At 48.9% G+C, this 18751-nt stretch overlaps 1 long non-coding RNA gene across 1 annotated transcript; it reads left to right on the top strand.

Annotated features, from left to right (window-relative positions):
• Nucleotides 1-545: 545 nt before the first annotated feature.
• On the top strand, nucleotides 546-5361 carry LOC308084228. Its single transcript, XR_013933064.1, has 5 exons — nucleotides 546-625; nucleotides 1551-1612; nucleotides 2150-2241; nucleotides 2764-2847; nucleotides 4432-5361. It is a non-coding gene; the product is annotated as an uncharacterized lncRNA (long non-coding RNA).
• Nucleotides 5362-18751: the final 13390 nt, after the last annotated feature.

Raw genomic sequence — 18751 nt, 5'->3', positions numbered from 1 at the left:
AGCATCCAATTATAATTAACATTATCTGCCTTCCACAGCACATAATTGCCTTGGACACCACTGTCCACTGACCTTGGTCTGGTCTTGGTTTTTAAATGCATCTGTTTGTGTGTGTGTGTGTGTGTGTGTGTGTGTGTGTGTGTGTGTGTGTGTGTGTGTGTGTGTGTGTGTGTGTGTGTGTGTGTGTGTGTGTGTGTGTGTGTGTGTGTGCGTGTGTGTGTGTGTTTGTGTGTGTGTGTGTGTCTGTCTTCAGCTTCCGAACGCTTCATAAGGAGGAGGTTACAACTGCTGTGATCCAGACAATAGAGGATTTCAGACACCAAAGTTGAGCCTCCACCAACTCCAAAGTAAGTTTTATATCAGGCTGTTAATCTGAGTAGTAATATGACCTTAAATTGGTTGTGATTTTAACAATTTGATGACCTGGCTTACCTGTGATCCTACTTTACTGAGGCACTACACTGTCTCTCTGCATGTATGTGATGTCTTAATATAATACACTTAGAGTTCATAACATGGTATTTGTGTTGTAATTTTCATTCACTAGGAGGCAGTGAAAAGATGGAGCTGGACGGGACCGGAGGACATAAAAAAGACGAAGACCCTTACCAGCAGGACAGATCGGGTGAGTTATTGCCCTGCTCTATTACTGTTGCATTTGATTGATCACGTGTATTATCAATTGGCTTTTTATGTAAGGGATAATTAACAGTGAGGTGGTCATTACTGAGAAATACGCTAACAGGGTGATGCAGGACTTGAATAAACACACTTGAGTGAATCAAAGATTCTCTGTCTGGTGGACATATTTTATTTCCTTCCCAAAAAGTGGATTTTACACAAAATGTGGGGGTCTGAGAGGCTTCCCACCATAGACAATAGGCTTTCAGCATCATGAAACTGCCTTTGTTTAAGCGAATATCAAAATCATACTTATGTTTACTCAAGTGTAGTGATCATACTTGCAATGGTTCCCAAACTGGGGGTCCCCAAATGATTTGGAGGGTCCCCAGATGATTACCTTAGTGCAACATTGTTTTCTCACTCGACAGTAAAGAAACCAACATACAGTAAAATTGTATACAGGGTACCTGCACATTTATAAAGTTACAATTTAAGGACTTTTAAGACCTTTTAATACCTCGATAGCCGATCTAAAATGATTAGCTTAATGTGCAACATTGTTTTCTCACTCAACAGTAAACACACCAACATACAGTGTATACAGGGTATCTGCACATTTATAAAGTTACAATTTAAGGAATTTAAGACCTTTTAATACCAAATTGGCCAAATATTATGTAAAAAATAGGCAAATATTGTGAAATCAGCCGATCTACAAGCTCACGCCTAGCAGTGCTAGGCGTTGTGAGCTTGTAGTTCGGATATTTTCACAATATTTATCTGTGGAACCGAGTCAAACTAAATGTAATGCCTACAATTCCAAGTGCTTGTCAGGGTGGGGGTCCCCAGTTCAAATATGATTATTTTGGGGGGTCAGGGCTGAAAAGTACAGTTAGACTGACACCACTGTATTAATGTCCCTACAGACCACCGTCCGTTAAATCTATAGAAGCCTCGGAGAGAGATGGCAGGTCCAGCCGGAGGACAGGTATGTTCCCACCCCCCCCCCCCCCCCCCCACCTCTGAAATGCCTCTGTTTGTGAAATAACATAACACTTTTGTATCATGTTATGCTGAAAATATCAGTGCCCATACCCTAGGTGGGGTTGGCGAAAGGGCCTCTCTGTGTGGAGTTTGCATGTTCTCCCCGTGTCTCCTAGGGTAGATACCCTCACAAAAACATGCAGTAATCCTGGTCACTATACTGCCTCCCCCTGGCCAGGGGCGCCTGATGGAGGGGAAAGGAACTGGTTGGAATAACGTGTTCCTTCCACGCGCTACGTCCAACCAGGGAAACTCTCCCCTGTCAGGTGATAAGAAGGTCAGTTGGCTCTCATGCATTGAAGGAGGCATGAGCTCGGCCCTGGCCTCCCTAGGTTGGCAGAGGGAAGGTAGTGCCCAGGATTACATAGACAATTGGCACTGGGTGTAAAGAATGGGGTTACAAAATCGTGGGATAAACATTTTAGGAAAAAAATAATATTATGCTTAATGAGGGGTATCTTAAAAGTGTGATTTTCCACAGCTTCCGTACTGCTCACAATGAGGTGGTGACCCAGGCTGTGATGCAGGCTATTCACGACTCAGAGCCCCAGTGGACCACCAGCCTAGTCAGAAGTAAGTCTGATATCACGTTAATTTGGGGACTTATGTCCTTAAATTGCTTGTAATTTTAACAATTGGATGACCTGCTGCTTACCTGTGATCGTGAGGTATTTTCTATGTATGCGTTACCTTGCTTACTGCAAGTCGCTCTGGATAAAAAGCGTCTGCTAAATACCTACATTGTAGATTAGTGTTGATTTGACACTGTTAAAGATAACAGATGGCACACTAACCATCTAATATTGCAAAATGTTATATTGTTGTTTTTGTTAAAAAGGTAAGTTTTCTATTCAAATGGTAATTTCTATAGTGTTTGCTAAATAACAGGGGTCTCTTCTTGCTCTCAAATAAACAGAAAATAAATGTTCATCAGGAGAGTACCCCCATTTTGTTTGCCAGTTTACATTTTGTCTGCTCATTTCTTTGAGCAGACAAAATGTAAACTATCTGTGATCACTATCCTTTTGAGATGCCTTACTATAATACATTTAGAGTTCATAACTTGGTATTTGTGTTGTAATTTTCATTCACTAGGAGCCTGCAACAGGGCTTATGAGAACATCAAAGCCGCTCAGAAGATGGAACTGGATAAAGACCCTTACCAGCAGGAAAGATCGGGTGAGTTATTGCCCTGCTCTATTACTGTTGCATTTTATTGATCACGTGAATTATCAATTACCTTTTTTATGTAAGGGATATAACAGTGAGGTGGTAATTACTGAGAAATACACTGGAGGAGACAAAGCAGAGGGGTCATACAGTCCAAATGTTTATAGCTTGGGTTGTGTAGCTGCCATAATATAGCTCTGGTCCAGAGCTATATTAGTAGTAAAAAATAAACAATATACTAGTTTCACTACTCGCCAAAACAAAAACATGGGTTTCTGATCTTAAAGGTAGGGTAAGTGATATTTTTTGGTTAAAACTAAAAGTATTTTGTTAAAAGGTTAAAATACTATATTCTGATAGTAATCATTGCTATAGAGTGTTTTTTCAGTAACAGATGTCTCCCTGTCTCTCCAGCTCTTTAATAAACAGAAAATACATTTTTCGGTAGGTGTCAAAATCTCAGCCAATCAGGAGAAAGTACAATTTTTTTAGCTTAATTTGTATAGTGTTCCAGTTCCAAAAACGAAAATGTATTTTCTGTTTAATAAAGAGGTGGAGAGACAAGGAGACTCCTGTTACTGAACAAACACTCTATAGCAATGAGTACTATCACAATATAGAGCTATTTAACACTTATTTTAACCAAAGCAAATCACTTACCCTACCTTTAAGCCTATTCTACAGATCTGTCATAGCATTTTTTTATTGTCCAGTCCAGATCGGTGGCACACTTGAGTGAATCAAAGCTTTTCTGTCAGGACGTTTTATTTCCTGGCCAAAAAGTGCATTTTACACAAAAGGTGGGGTTATAAAAGGCTTCCCACCATAGACAATAGGCTTTCAGCATCATAAAACTGCCTTGTTTCAGTGAATATCAAAATCATACTTAGGTTTTCTCAAGTGTAGTGATCCTACTCTCAATGGTTCCCAAACTGGGGGTCGGGGACCTTTTAATTACTTTAGTGCAACATTGTTTTCTCATTCGACAGTAAACAAACCAACATACTGTTTAACGCAGGGGTCTTCAACGTTTTCAGGCCAAGCTGAGAGAGAGTTGAAGCAGGGACCCCCTCTATATTGTATAAAATTGTGTTTCAGATAAACTTTTGCTGATCTTTTTTCTGGCTAAAGTTCTCCTCAGAAAAGGGATGCTAGGGTTCAAGTGGTTAATGTAAAAAAAAAAAATCATATCAAACAAAGATTTGGCGGACCCCCTGTAGTAACTCTGAGGACGTCCTCAAGTTGTGAGTTTGTAGATCAGCTATTTTCACAACATTTATCTGTGGAACCGTGTCAACTAAATGTAATGCCTCAACTCCTAAAATTCCAAGTGCTTGTCAGGGTGGGGGGTCCCCAGTTCAAATATTATGAAGGGGGGTCACAGCCTGAAAAGCTTGGGAGCCCTTGTCATAATGTACACCTGTTCATTTTACAGTCAATGGAAAATGCACTGTTCCTGGTCCAGAGGTTAGCGAGAACTTTCTAATGCTCGGGACTAGAGCTAGCCATAATATAACCCTCATACTGTATTTACTTATTTAGTTTTGTTGATCGCTTTAAAAGTCTAACCTCCTCTTCTCATCTGTTACACAGCTTTTCAAGAAACGGGTCAAGATTGGGCAGAAGGGAGGAGAGAGAGAGGACTTGGACTACCTCAGTGGTGCGGACGCGAACTTTGTCGAGAGTGATGAAGACAAGACTGCCTTTAAAATAACTTCACCAAAGTGGCGCGCCGGACGGCTGTCCAAAATAATGGCTTCATGTCAAACTGCCCTGGATGAAAACCGAAGGAAGTGTGTGGAGCCGAAGTCCAACCGTGTTCGCACAAACTACGAACTCTTCACCAGACAAACCCCCCTGCTGCAGAGGGCAAGCATCACTATCTGCAGGAGAGTGAGAAGGAAGAAGGCGACACTGGAGTGTAAAGCCTTTTAGTTATACACTAATCCACGGAGCGCTGCCCTGTAGGTAGCGCGCCATTGCTGCGGTGTCAGACTCAGTCAGCAGCTGTTGCGGTTCTGTCCGTCTGTTGACGTTACTCTTTACCTGCTTGGTTTAATTACTAAATAACTATACATCTTTGTAAAGTTAGTGTTAGTAAAAGTTAGTAAAAGTTAGTAAAAAGCAGGTAAAAGACTCAAGAGTAACGTCAGTGACTGCAGCTGACTGACACCGAGTCTGACACCGCAGCAATGGCTGCGCCACCTACAGGGCAGCGCTCTGTGGATTTGTGTATAGGCTACTGGACTCCTAAGCTTTTGGAAGGGAGTATAAATGGTTCCAGTTCAGTTTACTTTGTTTGATTGGCTTAGCGGCAGATTTGGACTGGAAACACGTGAAGGTGTCATTATGTTTCTGGTTCAAATCTGATGCTGAGCCAATCAAACAAAGCTATGGGGAACTGAACTGGAACACGAAACATTTATGCACCCTTTCAAAAGCTTCGGAGTACAGTTGTGCACAGTTAACGGTGGTGTGTGTGGATGTTTTTATTTTAATACTGTTTTTAGGAGTACAGTTGTGAACAGTTTAGGGTAGTGTGTGTGTGTGTGTGTGTGTGTGTGTGTGTGTGTGTGTGTGTGTGTGTGTGTGTGTGTGTGTGTGTGGATGTTTATTTTAATATTTTTTTAGCATCACTCACACCCCGTTCCGTTTAAAAAGTCAGTTCAGTTCTCCAGAGACTTCTGCCCAATCTTGACCCGTCGTTCCTACCTTGTTCCTAGTTGTGTGGAGAGGGAGTTTGGAAGTGCGTGTGTGGAGAGAGGGAGAGTTTGAGGTGTGTGTGTGGAGAAGAGTTTTGAGGTGTGTGTGTGTTTTGGAGGTCTTGGCCCCAGCTCTGTTAAAAAATAAATATTGCTCATTTGAAAGTGATTTTTTGTTGTCATTTTTAGCTTAATATTTATCTTCAAAGTAGATCGGCCATGGTTACAGGCCGTATCAATACAATAACCTGACATAATATGCAAGTGGTGTTTGGACTTCAAATATGGTTACAGGTCGTATCAATACAATATCCTGACATAATATGCAAGTGATGTTTGGACTTCAAATATGGTTACAGGTCGTATCGATACAATATCCTGACATAAAATGCAAGTGGTGTTAGGACTTCAAATATGGTTCCAGGTCGTATCGATACAATATCCTGACATAAAATGCAAGTGGTGTTTGGACTTCAAATATGGTTACAGGTCATATCGATATAATATCCTGACATAAAATGCAAGTGGTGTTTGGACTTCAAATATGGTTACAGGTCGTACTTCAAATATGGTTACAGGTCGTATCGATACAATATCCTGACATAAAATGCAAGTGGTGTTTGGACTTCAAATATGGTTACAGGTCGTACTTCAAATATGGTTACAGGTCGTATCGATACAATATCCTGACATAAAATGAAAGTGGTGTTTGGACTTCAAATATGGTTACCGATCGTATCAATGCAATATCCTGACATAAGCTGCAACTGGTGTTTGGACTTCAAATATGGATAGTGGTCATATCTTGACATTGGATATGAGTAACTAATCATCTCCACATATGACAGCTGTCCATTTCTGATGAGATATTTTAGACACTGATTAGAATTATTTCCCGAATATGGCATGTGGTAATATACAGTATCTGGGATGATACACTCCATATTCTATCAAGAATAAAAGTGGTCCCACATCCGTAGTTGATATGCTCCGACCATGAAATATATTTCAAATACTGTTCGGAGAGTATCCCATTTGGATATCATCATATTTGCATCATATCTGGTAATATTCGGGCAACGATATCTAGGGATTCTTGGGTTTTTTGCGCAGTGTTCAAGCTCCAACCCAGCTCCAACCCAGCTCTAGCCCACCTCAAGCCCCAACCCAGCTCCAACCCAGCTCCAGCCCACCTCAAATCCCAACCCAGCTCCAACCCACCTCCAGCCCACCTCAAGCCCCAACCCAGCTCCAACCCACCTCCAGCCCACCTCCAACCCTCCTGCAACCCATCTCCAACCCACCTCCAGCCCACCTCCAGCCCCACCTCCAACCCATCTCCAACCCACCTCCAGCCCACCTCCAACCGTCCTGCAACCCATCTCCAACCCACCTCCAGCCCACCTCCAGCCCCACCTCCAACCCATCATCTACACACCTCCAGCCCACCTCCAACCCACCTCCAACCCATCTCCAACCCACCTCCAGCCCAACTCCAGCCCCACCTCCAACCCATCTCCAACCCACCTCCAACCCACCTCCGGCCGGCCCCACCTCCAACCCAGCTCCAACCCACCTCCAGCCCACCTCAAGCCCCAACCCAGCTCCAACCCACCTCCAGCCCACCTCAAGCCCCAACCCAGCTCCAACCCACCTCCAGCCCACCTCCAGCCCCACCTCTAACCCACCTCCAACCCATCTCCAACCCACCTCCAGCCCACCTCCGGCCCCACCTCCAACCCACCTCCAACCCATCTCCAACCCACCTCCAGCCCCACCTCCAACCCACCTCCAGCCCACTTCAAGCTCCAACCCAGCTCCAACCCAGCTCGAGCCCACCTCAAGTCCCAACCCAGCTCCAACCCACTGAACCCATTGATATGTGACATGCTGGACACTGTGAGATATGTGAACATTTCCTATTCACGTGAGGGGTAATGGGTCTGATCAGTGGGTGATTGAATGATTTGTGCCACCCGACATTACTAATAGAGAGTGTGTCACGGGGGGAGGGGAGATCAAACAAACAAACCGTGTACCAGTGAGGACGGGTGTAAAGCGGAGGTCTCCGAGGCGCCAGTTATACAGTTTAGTAAACAAAGTTTAAACGTAAACTGCAGCCAGCAACAAAGGACATTCGAGCCCATTGGACCTGCCGTTGTTGCCGTGCCGTGGGACTCGAGCGCTGCGGTTCTGGGATCGAGACGCTGGTCGGGATTGGAGTCGTGAGGAGCCGAGGCCGGTGAGACCAAACCGAGCGTCACATTTCTTTGTGGATTACAAATTATAGGGGTCCCCCGAAGTTTATTTATTGTTTGCGCCGCTGCGCGCGGAAGATACTTTTCTTTTCATTGGGATTAAGGAACACGGAAGCGCGGCCAGAAGAGGACCGTCACAGGACTATTTATTATTTAATTAAGTAGCGTTTGTGCCGTAGCGGACTTCTGAATACTGTGTGTGCGTGCTTGTTTATTGTTTATATTTAAACTGTGATCCGTGGGGTTACAAGGGACAGTGGGGTTTGTTTGGGTTGGGGAAGAGTAAGTGAAATAATTGTTGATTGTTGATTTGTCTGTTTATTTCTTTTGTTTGTTAGGGACAGAGGTAGGGACAGTAGTTAAAACCAATAGGTGTATTGTTATTATTTACCTTTGATTCGAGAATTATTATTTTTGTGGCTTGGAGTAAATAAAGTACTCAAGTAAAAACCTGCCGATCCTGTTGTAATTTCCTTTAGTTAATAATTTTCCCTTAAGAGTAAAAGGGCGATTGTTACATGTGGTGGCCCGTACGGGGATCACAGGTTTAAAAGGAAATACTAGAGCCACAATTTAATAATTGTTTTAAAGGGGTAAATACAAAAAAATACACTGTAAAAAAACAAACGGGGAAAAACGGGGGAAAAAAGAAAGGGAAAAGCACAATGGAACAAAATGGGGAGAATCCGGGACAGGTAGAGGCGGCAAGCGACTTGGAGGGAAGTGAGGGCCCTAATGTCACGGTACAGCAACAATTGGCCGTACTTAAGGACAAGCTGCAAACCTGCAAGAAGGAAGTGCAGCGGAGGAGAGAGGAGAAATGGAGCAAGGAGGTGGCGAAGGCAAAAAGAGCCAATACGTCATCGCACCTAGGTTCCCAAACTCCACGAAAACCAGACATTCATTTCAATGGAACAGGTACTCCTCGAGGTCGTCCCACCAGTACTCCCTACAGTCAGCCCACCCGTACAGCTCAGGGGCCACCAACTATTTCCTCCAATGGCCTGTCCTTCAGCAACTGCTGGAAGAAGATCAACCGACAAAGCGCCTCACAGCCACCGCCCAAGCTGTCGTCGGCGCAGATGTGTGAGGCTTTGCCGGGGTTACCATCGAGGGGCGGTGAGGGTGTCACTCTGGGACCCCGATCCCGAAGTGTCCCACCGGAGGTGGAGTGCCTGGTTCGGAAGTGGCCGTCGGGGTTAACCCTTGCGGGCCTAGCCAGGGCTCAGCGTGCAGACCCCAGAGTCAGAGGTCTACTGGGAAATCTAGACCAGTCCGACCAGCGAACGGATTGCATAGGCCATGAGGAGATCCAGGGAATCCTGTATCGAAGGCAGCCGACTGGAGACATTGGACAGAAATATCAGGTGGTGGTACCCAAAAGCCTTGTCCAGTGTTTCATGGAATATTTCCATGACCGCCCCACGAGTGGTCATCCAGGTAGGCTGAAGACACTCCTTCGAATCCTTGAGGTGGCCTGGTGGCCGACGATCCGCAGACATGTGTGGGGGTACGTGAAGGGGTGTCACGGTTGTCAGCAAGGCAAGCCAGAGAGTTGTAAGCCGTCCGGCCTGATACAGTCCACTCAGGTAGGCCGAGCAGGAGAGTCCCTTGGGATCGACTCGACGGGGCCGTTCCCGAGAAGGGAGAAGAGGAACACCATGCTGCTGGTCACCATTGACTATAACACAAAGTGGGCCATGGTCAAAGAAGTTAGACGAAGGGCGGATGTCTCTCACGCCAGGCAAGCCAAATACGATTGTTCCTGGCGGAACACGCGCAGTTCCAGCCAGGCGATTTGGTCCGGGCGAGAAAACGTTCACTTTCAAAAACATTAGAAGCAGACTCGTCAAAGCTAGTGCCCCCGAAATGATCAGGTCCAGCTTAGAGGACGAGTCAGAGAGGCCCTAAAAATTACCGAGTGAAATGGAAAGAGTGATAAGTGGATATGTTTTAATGTGGTCAACCTCAAACCCTCCGTTGGGAGGACTTGGGGAAAATAGCTTCCAGCTGGGGGGGGGGGGGGGACTGTGACAAATGCACATTATATTTATTATATTTATCTGCTTGATCTAGGGGTGTTATTATATCTGTTTGATATGTAACATCTGATGTACTTATGCACGTTATTATATCTGATTGATATGTGACATGCTGGACACTGTGAGATATGTGAACATTTCCTATTCACGTGATGGGTAATGGGTCTGATCAGTGGGTGATTGAATGATTTGTGCCACCCGACTTTACTAATAGAGGGTGTGTCACGGGGGGAGGGGAGATCAAACAAACAAACCGTGTACCAGTGAGGACGGGTGTAAAGCGGAGGTCTCCGAGGCGCCAGTTATACAGTTTAGTAAACAAAGTTTCTCACGCTGGTGAGACCAAACCGAGCGTCACATTTCTTTGTGGATTACAAATTATAGGGGTACCCCGAAGTTTATTTATTGTTTGCGCCGCTGCGCGCGGAAGATACTTTTCTTTTCATTGGTATTAAGGAACACGGAAGCGCGGCCAGAAGAGGACCGTCACGGGACTATTTATTATTTTATTAAGTAGCGTTTGTGCCGTAGCGGACTTCTGAATACTGTGTGTGCGTGCTTGTTTATTGTTTATATTTGAACTGTGATCCGTGGGGTTACAAGGGACAGTGGGGTTTGTTTGGGTTGGGGAAGAGTAAGTGAAATAATTGTTGATTGTTGATTTGTCTGTTTATTTCTTTTGTTTGTTAGGGACAGAGGTAGGGACAGTAGTTAAAACCAATAGGTGTATTGTTATTATTTACCTTTGATTCGAGAATTATTGTTTTTGTGGCTTGGAGTAAATAAAGTACTCAAGTAAAAACCTGCCGATCCTGTTGCAATTTCCTTTAGTTAATAATTTTCCTTTAAGAGTAAAAGGGCGATTGTTACAATACATTTTATACATATAATAGGCCTACCTTGTGAAACAGGACATTCCGCATAATGAGTACTTTTACTTTTGGTACTTTAAGTATACTTTCATGACAATACTTTGTATTTTTACTTGAGTAAATTATTTCTACATTGCTATATTGTTACTTTTACTTAAGTAAAACATTTTAGTACTTTTTCCACCACTGCCTATCTGTAGCTTACATTCTCTTCCATCCCTGCTTTGTCCATGTGCTGCTCTCGTCAGCAGAAGTTCACCTCCATTGCTGACCAGTCGACCCCTTCCATTCAGCAGCCCCACTGCAAGTGCTGTGCATGTGTGAGCAAGACCTTGAATGAGAGTGGTACTAGCAGTGGTGTAAAATAACTAAGTACATTTACTTACAACCCACCTCCAGCCCACCTCCAGCCCCACCTCCAACCCATCTCCAACCCACCTCCAGCCCCACCTCCAACCCACCTCCAACCCATCTCCAACCCACCTCCAGCCCACCTCCAGCCCCACCTGCAACCCATCTCCAACCCACCTCCAGCCCAGCTCCAGCCCCACCTCCAACCCATCTCCAACCCACCTCCAGCCCCACCTCCAACCCACCTCCAACCCATCTCCAACCCACCTCCAGCCCACCTCCGGCCCCACCTCCAACCCACCTCCAACCCATCTCCAACCCACCTCCAGCCCCACCTCTAACCCACCTCCAGCCCACTTCAAGCTCCAACCCAGCTCCAACCCAGCTCTAGCCCAGCTCAAGCCCCAACCCAGCTCCAACCCAGCTCCAGCCCACCTGAAGTCCCAACCCAGCTCCAACCCACCTCCAGCCCACCTCAAGCCCCAACCCAGCTCCAACCCACCTCCAGCCCACCTCCAGCCCATCTCCAACCCACCTCCAGCCCACCTCCAACCCTCCTGCAACCCATCTCCAACCCACCTCCAGCCCACCTCCAGCCCCACCTCCAACCCATCTCCAACACACCTCCAGCCCACCTCCAACCCACCTCCAACCCATCTCCAACCCACCTCCAGCCCACCTCAAGCCCCACCAACCCATCTCCAACCCACCTCCAGCCCCACCTCTAACCCAGCTCCAGCCCACCTGAAGTCCCAACCCAGCTCCAACCCACCTCCAGCCCACCTCAAGCCCCAACCCAGCTCCAACCCACCTCCAGCCCACCTCCAGCCCATCTCCAACCCACCTCCAGCCCACCTCCAACCCTCCTGCAACCCATCTCCAACCCACCTCCAGCCCACCTCCAGCCCCACCTCCAACCCATCTCCAACACACCTCCAGCCCACCTCCAACCCACCTCCAACCCATCTCCAACCCACCTCCAGCCCACCTCAAGCCCCACCAACCCATCTCCAACCCACCTCCAGCCCCACCTCTAACCCACCTCCAGCTCACTTCAAGCTCCAACCCAGCTCCAACCCAGCTCTCTCCCACCTCAAGCCCCAACCCAGCTCCAACCCAGCTCCAGCCCACCTCAAGTCCCAACCCAGCTCCAACCCAGCCCACCTCCAACCCATCTTAAGCCCCAACCCAGCTCCAACCCACCTCCAGCCCACCTCCAGCCACACCTCCAACCCATCTCCAACCCACCTCCAGACCACCTCCAACCCTCCTGCAACCCATCTCCAACCCACCTCCAGCCCACCTCCAGCCCCATCTCCAACCCATCTCCAACACACCTCCAGCCCACCTCCAACCCACCTCCAACCCATCTCCAACCCAGCTCCAGCCCACCTCCAGCCCCACCTCCAACCCATCTCCAACCCACCTCCAACCCACCTCCGGCCCCACCTCCAACCCACCTCAAGCCCCAACCCAGCTCCAACCCAGCTCCAGCCCACCTCAAGCCCTAACCCAGCTCCAACCCACCTCAAGCCCCAACCCAGCTCTAACCCACCTCCAGCCCACCTCCAGCCCTACATCCAACCCACCTCCAACCCATCTCCAACCCACCTCCAGCCCTTCTCCGGCCCCACCTCCAACCCACCTCCAACCCATCTCCAACCCACCTCCAGCCCCACCTCCAACCCACCTCCAGCCCACTTCAAGCTCCAACCCAGCTCCAACCCAGCTTCAGCCCACCTCAAGTCCCAACCCAGCTCCAACCCACCTCCAGCCCACCTCAAGCCCCAACCCAGCTCCAACCCACCTCCAGCCCACCTCCAACCCTCCTGCAACCCATCTCTAACCCACCTCCAGCCCACCTCCAGCCCCACCTCCAACCCATCTCCAACCCACCTCCAGCCCACCTCAAGCCCACCTCAAGCCCCAACCCATCTCCAACCCACCTCCAGCCCACCTCCAGCCCCATCTCCAACCCATCTCCAACACACCTCCAGCCCACCTCCAACCCACCTCCAACCCATCTCCAACCCACCTCCAGCCCACCTCCAGCCCCACCTACAACCCATCTCCAACCCACCTCCAACCCACCTCCGGCCCCACCTCCAACCCACCTCAAGCCCCAACCCAGCTCCAACCCAGCTCCAGCCCACCTCAAGCCCTAACCCAGCTCCAACCCAGCTCCAACCCACCTCAAGCCCCAACCCAGCTCTAACCCACCTCCAGCCCACCTCCAGCCCCACATCCAACCCACCTCCAACCCATCTCCAACCCACCTCCAGCCCTTCTCCGGCCCCACCTCCAACCCACCTCCAACCCATCTCCAACCCACCTCCAGCCCCACCTCCAACCCACCTCCAGCCCACTTCAAGCTCCAACCCAGCTCCAACCCAGCTTCAGCCCACCTCAAGTCCCAACCCAGCTCCAACCCACCTCCAGCCCACCTCAAGCCCCAACCCAACCCATCTCCAACCCACCTCCGGCCCCACCTCCAACCCACCTCAAGCCCCAACCCACCTCCAACCCAGCTCCAGCCCACCTCAAGCCCCAACCCAGCTCCAACCCACCTCCAGCCCACCTCAAGCCCCAACCCAGCTCCAACCCAGCTCCAACCCACCTCCAGCCCACCTCCAACCCAGCCCCAACCCACTTCATACCTACCTCCTACCTACTTCCAATGCAGCTCCAGGCCCAGGGACAACCCACCTCTAGCCCACATCAAGCCCAAAACCAGCTCCAACCCACCTCCAGCCCACCTCAAGCCCCAACCCAGCTTCAACCCACCTCAAACCCTGCTCCAACCCACCTCCACCCACCTCCAGCCCACCTCAAGCCCCAACCCAGCTTCAAATATTGTACTTTTTGAAAATAGCCGATCTACAAGCTCACAACGCGTCGCATCGTGACGCGTTGGAGGTTTATTTCACCTCCAACCCATCTCCAACCCACCTCCAGCCCACCTCCAGCCCCACCTCCAACCCATCTCCAACCCACCTCCAACCCACCTCCGGCCCCACCTCCAACCCACGTCAAGCCCCAACCCAGCTCCAACCCACCTCCAGCCCACCTCAAGTCCCAACCCAGCTCCAACCCAGCCCACCTCCAGCCCCACCTCCAACCCATCTACAACCCACCTCCAGCCCACCTCCAACCCTCCTGCAACCCATCTCCAACCCACCTCCAGCCCACCTCCAGCCCCACATCCAACCCATCTCCAACACACCTCCAGCCCACCTCCAACCCACCTCCAACCCATCTCCAACCCACCTCCAGCCTACCTCCAGCCCCACCTCCAACCCATCTCCAACCCACCTCCAGCCCCACCTCTAACCCACCTCCAGCTCACTTCAAGCTCCAACCCAGCTCCAACCCAGCTCTAGCCCACCTCAAGCCCCAACCCAGCTCCAACCCAGCTCCAGCCCACCTCAAGTCCCAACCCAGCTGCAACCCACCTCCAGCCCACCTTAAAGCCCCAACCCAGCTCCAACCCACCTCCAGCCCACCTCCAGCCCCACCTCCAACCCATCTCCAACCCACCTCCAGCCCACCTCCAACCCTCCTGCAACCCATCTCCAACCCACCTCCAGCCCACCTCCAGCCCCACCTCCAACCCATCTCCTACACACCTCCAGCCCACCTCCAACCCACCTCAAGCCCCAACCCAGCTCCAACCCAGCTCCAGCCCACCTCAAGCCCTAACCCAGCTCCAACCCACCTCCAACCCACCTCAAGCCCCAACCCAGCTCTAACCCACCTCCAGCCCACATCCAACCCACCTCCAACCCATCTCCAACCCACCTCCAGCCCTTCTCCGGCCCCACCTCCAACCCACCTCCAACCCATCTCCAACCCACCTCCAGCCCCACCTCCAACCCACCTCCAGCCCACTTCAAGCTCCAACCCAGCTCCAACCCAGCTTCAGCCCACCTCAAGTCCCAACCCAGCTCCAACCCACCTCCAGCCCACCTCAAGCCCCAACCCAGCTCCAAACCACCTCCAGCCCACCTCCAACCCTCCTGCAACCCATCTCCAACCCACCTCCAGCCCACCTCCAGCCCCACCTCCAACCCATCTCCAACCCACCTCCAGCCCACCTCCAACCCACCTCCAACCCATCTCCAACCCACCTCCGGCCCCACCTCCAACCCACCTCAAGCCCCAACCCACCTCCAACCCAGCTCCAGCCCACCTCAAGCCCCAACCCACCTCCAACCCAGCCCACCTCAAGCCCCAACCCAGCTCCAACCCACCTCCAGCCCACCTCAAGCCCCAACCCAGCTCCAACCCAGCTCCAACCCACCTCCAGCCCACCTCCAACCCAGCCCCAACCCACTTCATACCTACCTCCTACCTACTTCCAATGCAGCTCCAGGCCCAGGTAAAACCCACCTCCAACACACCTCCAATCAAGCTCCTACCCACCTCCAGGCCCAGGGACAACCCACCTCTAGCCCACATCAAGCCCAAAACCAGCTCCAACCCACCTCCAGCCCACCTCAAGCCACAACCCAGCTTCAACCCACCTCAAACCCTGCTCCAACCCACCTCCACCCACCTCCAGCCCACCTCAAGCCCCAACCCAGCTTCAAATATTGTACTTTTTGAAAAAAGCCGATCTACAAGCTCACAACGCGTCGCATCGTGACGCGTTGTGAGCTTGTAGATCTGCTATTTTCAAACGATTATAATACTGTGACAAATGCACATTATATTTATTATATTTATCTGCTTGATCTAGGGGTGTTATTATATCTGTTTGATATGTAACATCTGATGTACTTATGCACGTTATTATATCTGATTGATATGTGACATGCTGGACACTGTGAGATATGTGAACATTTCCTATTCACGTGAGGGGTAATGGGTCTGATCAGTGGGTGATTGAATGATTTGTGCCACCCGACTTTACTAATAGAGGGTGTGTCACGGGGGGAGGGGAGATCAAACAAACAAACCGTGTACCAGTGAGGATGGGTGTAAAGCGGAGGTCTCCGAGGCGCCAGTTATACAGTTTAGTAAACAAAGTTTAAACGTAAACTGCAACCAGCAACAAAGGACATTCGAGCCCATTGGACCTGCCGTTGTTGCCGTGCCGTGGGACTCGAGCGCTGCGGTTCTGGGATCGAGACGCCGGTCGGGATTGGAGTCGTGAGGAGCCGAGGCCGGTGAGACCAAACCGAGCGTCACATTTCTTTGTGGATTACAAATTATAGGGGTACCCCGAAGTTTATTTATTGTTTGCGCCGCTGCGCGCGGAATATACTTTTCTTTTCATTGGGATTAAGGAACACGGAAGCGCGGCCAGAAGAGGACCGTCACGGGACTATTTATTATTTAATTAAGTAGCGTTTGTGCCGTAGCGGACTTCTGAATACTGTGTGTGCGTGCTTGTTTATTGTTTATATTTGAACTGTGATCCGTGGGGTTACAAGGGACAGTGGGGTTTGTTTGGGTTGGGGAAGAGTAAGTGAAATAATTGTTGATTGTTGATTTGTCTGTTTATTTCTTTTGTTTGTTAGGGACAGAGGTAATAATTACAACTGAATTACAACCCACCTCCAGCCCCACCTCCAACTCATCTCCAACCCACCTCCAGCCCCACCTCCAACCAATCTCCAACCCACCTCCAGCCCACCTCCACCCCCCACCTATTGATTTCAATAGATCTACGATGGAACCTCACAGCACCAACCCTGTGATGCAGTGTTGTGTTCTAGTTTTTTTTTTAAGGTATACTATGATTATTCCCTGCCTCCCACACGCACGGCATGCGCGCGTCTATAATTAATTAAATGTAAAAAATGTGCACGCGCGCGCGCTTCGCGCGCGTGTGTGGCCCACAAAAATATTGCACGCGAAAATTTTGCGCGGAAGTGGCCCACATGCAATATGCTTTGTAACATTTCTTACATTACATTTAGACATTCACTTACCAAGAGCAACGCTGGAATCGACAGGCTGGTTTTCATTATTGAGTGTAGTGTCAGCAGATGAGAGCAGAGAGAGAGATTCTGTCCGGGACAGTGGTCGTGTCTCTGCCTCTGGTGCAGCAGACGGAGGCTGTTCTGGAGACGCATCAGATGGGGTAAGACTCAAAGGACGCTTACAAGCCGGGGCTGCAGCGAAACTCTTAAACAGATCGCTTTGAAAGAACTGCTTCTTTTTTGGCGGTGGTCGTGGTCCCATCTTCGTTTCCAAGAGTCAGAAGCAGACTGAACTAAAACATCATTTCATTGCCTTTTATGCTGTGCTATGACGCACATACGCGAATACTAATGAAGCACTCTAATCACTGCCTGATTAGAGTACTTCATTAGTATTCGCGTCGTTGTTAATGTGTGAATTCCGTCGCAGCCATTACTTATCACCTCAAGGACAATAGCTTCACACATGATAAGCCATCAACTCAGAGTTAGCCCACACATTCTTGCTGCCCCCCAGCCTTGGGCAGTTAGCGTATCAGAGCGTATCAGCGTCTCAGATACGCTCTTTTGAACAGTTTTTGAAGGTGTACGGTGGCGACGAAAAAAAATCTCAAGGTGTACGACGTACACAGCATCTGACGGTAGAACCCACCACTGCTGTGATGACACTAGAACTCAACCTCACAGCATCAAACCCTGTGACGACATGAAAGAAACAAAGGAGGGAAAAATAAGTAAAAAGAGGGTTACAGGAGAACTTCAGGGTAGTATGGACAGAGGACAGCAGCATGTTGGCTTGCTGGAATAGCACTCAGCACTGCTGAGGGGCACAGATGGCCCCCACCCTTTCTTTGCCTATGCCACAGGATCCATCTCTCCTCTGTGTGACTGGACTTTGACCAGATGGGAGGTTTAACATGTTTCAATGTTTGTCTGTCTTTTCAACAGGTTGTTTGTTGATGTTATATGTTTTGTTGATATTTAGCTGACTAAATTGAAATGAGGAGTATAAGAGGAAAGTTGACCTGTGAGAGAAAAAGAGTCAACAAGGTATTTGCCACGAATGTGAAGATTGTAGGTTTTTATGGCCTAACCTCTGGCATTTTAACATTTCAATTGAGCGGGTCCGACAGCTCTTGGCCTTGGAAAACAGAGATTTAAAGTACAAACAGATATATTATCTTACATATCCTACATTTTGAAGATTGGGGAGAGGTTTACACACAAACCAGCAGATCTATTATTCTGTAAGTGAGTGAAGACGAAGGTACTGTTTTGTTGGATGTATGTTGGTTATATGTTTGTGATGATGGTGATTTAAGTTGCGGAGCGTTTGGCTGCCGTTTTATTGCAGTGTTGTGAAGGATTATTTTTCACTCTCTTGTATTTAATGTGGGTTTACTTTGTGTTTTATTATTTCATTGACGGCACACTGTCCCTTCTGTTATCAATGTGTATGCTTCCATTGGGTACTTACCATAGAGTTACCTTATGTAATTACATTTCAGGGTTAGCTTTGCCCAGTAATTTGTGGAAAGCTTTACGTTGTCTTTGGTTATAGTTTGGTAGCTCGGCGGAGGGGGCATTGGTGGTGGGTGGTGTTATCGATTAGTGATTGTATGATTCATTGTATTCTTTCAGCTTCCATTGTTGGCTGGTTAACATTTTTTCCCAGAGTTTAAGGAACAACAGAGGGGTCCTATGCACTGATTGGAAATGCGTTGGCACACAGGGGATTGTGTCTATGTTTATTCTATACAT

The sequence above is a fragment of the Gymnoscopelus braueri genome, assembly GCF_963280865.1.
Source record: "Gymnoscopelus braueri genome assembly, chromosome: 4".
Classification (NCBI taxonomy): domain Eukaryota; kingdom Metazoa; phylum Chordata; class Actinopteri; order Myctophiformes; family Myctophidae; genus Gymnoscopelus; species Gymnoscopelus braueri.
Note: the sequence above shows the minus strand (reverse complement) of the source record. Positions and strands in the feature narration are given on the sequence as shown.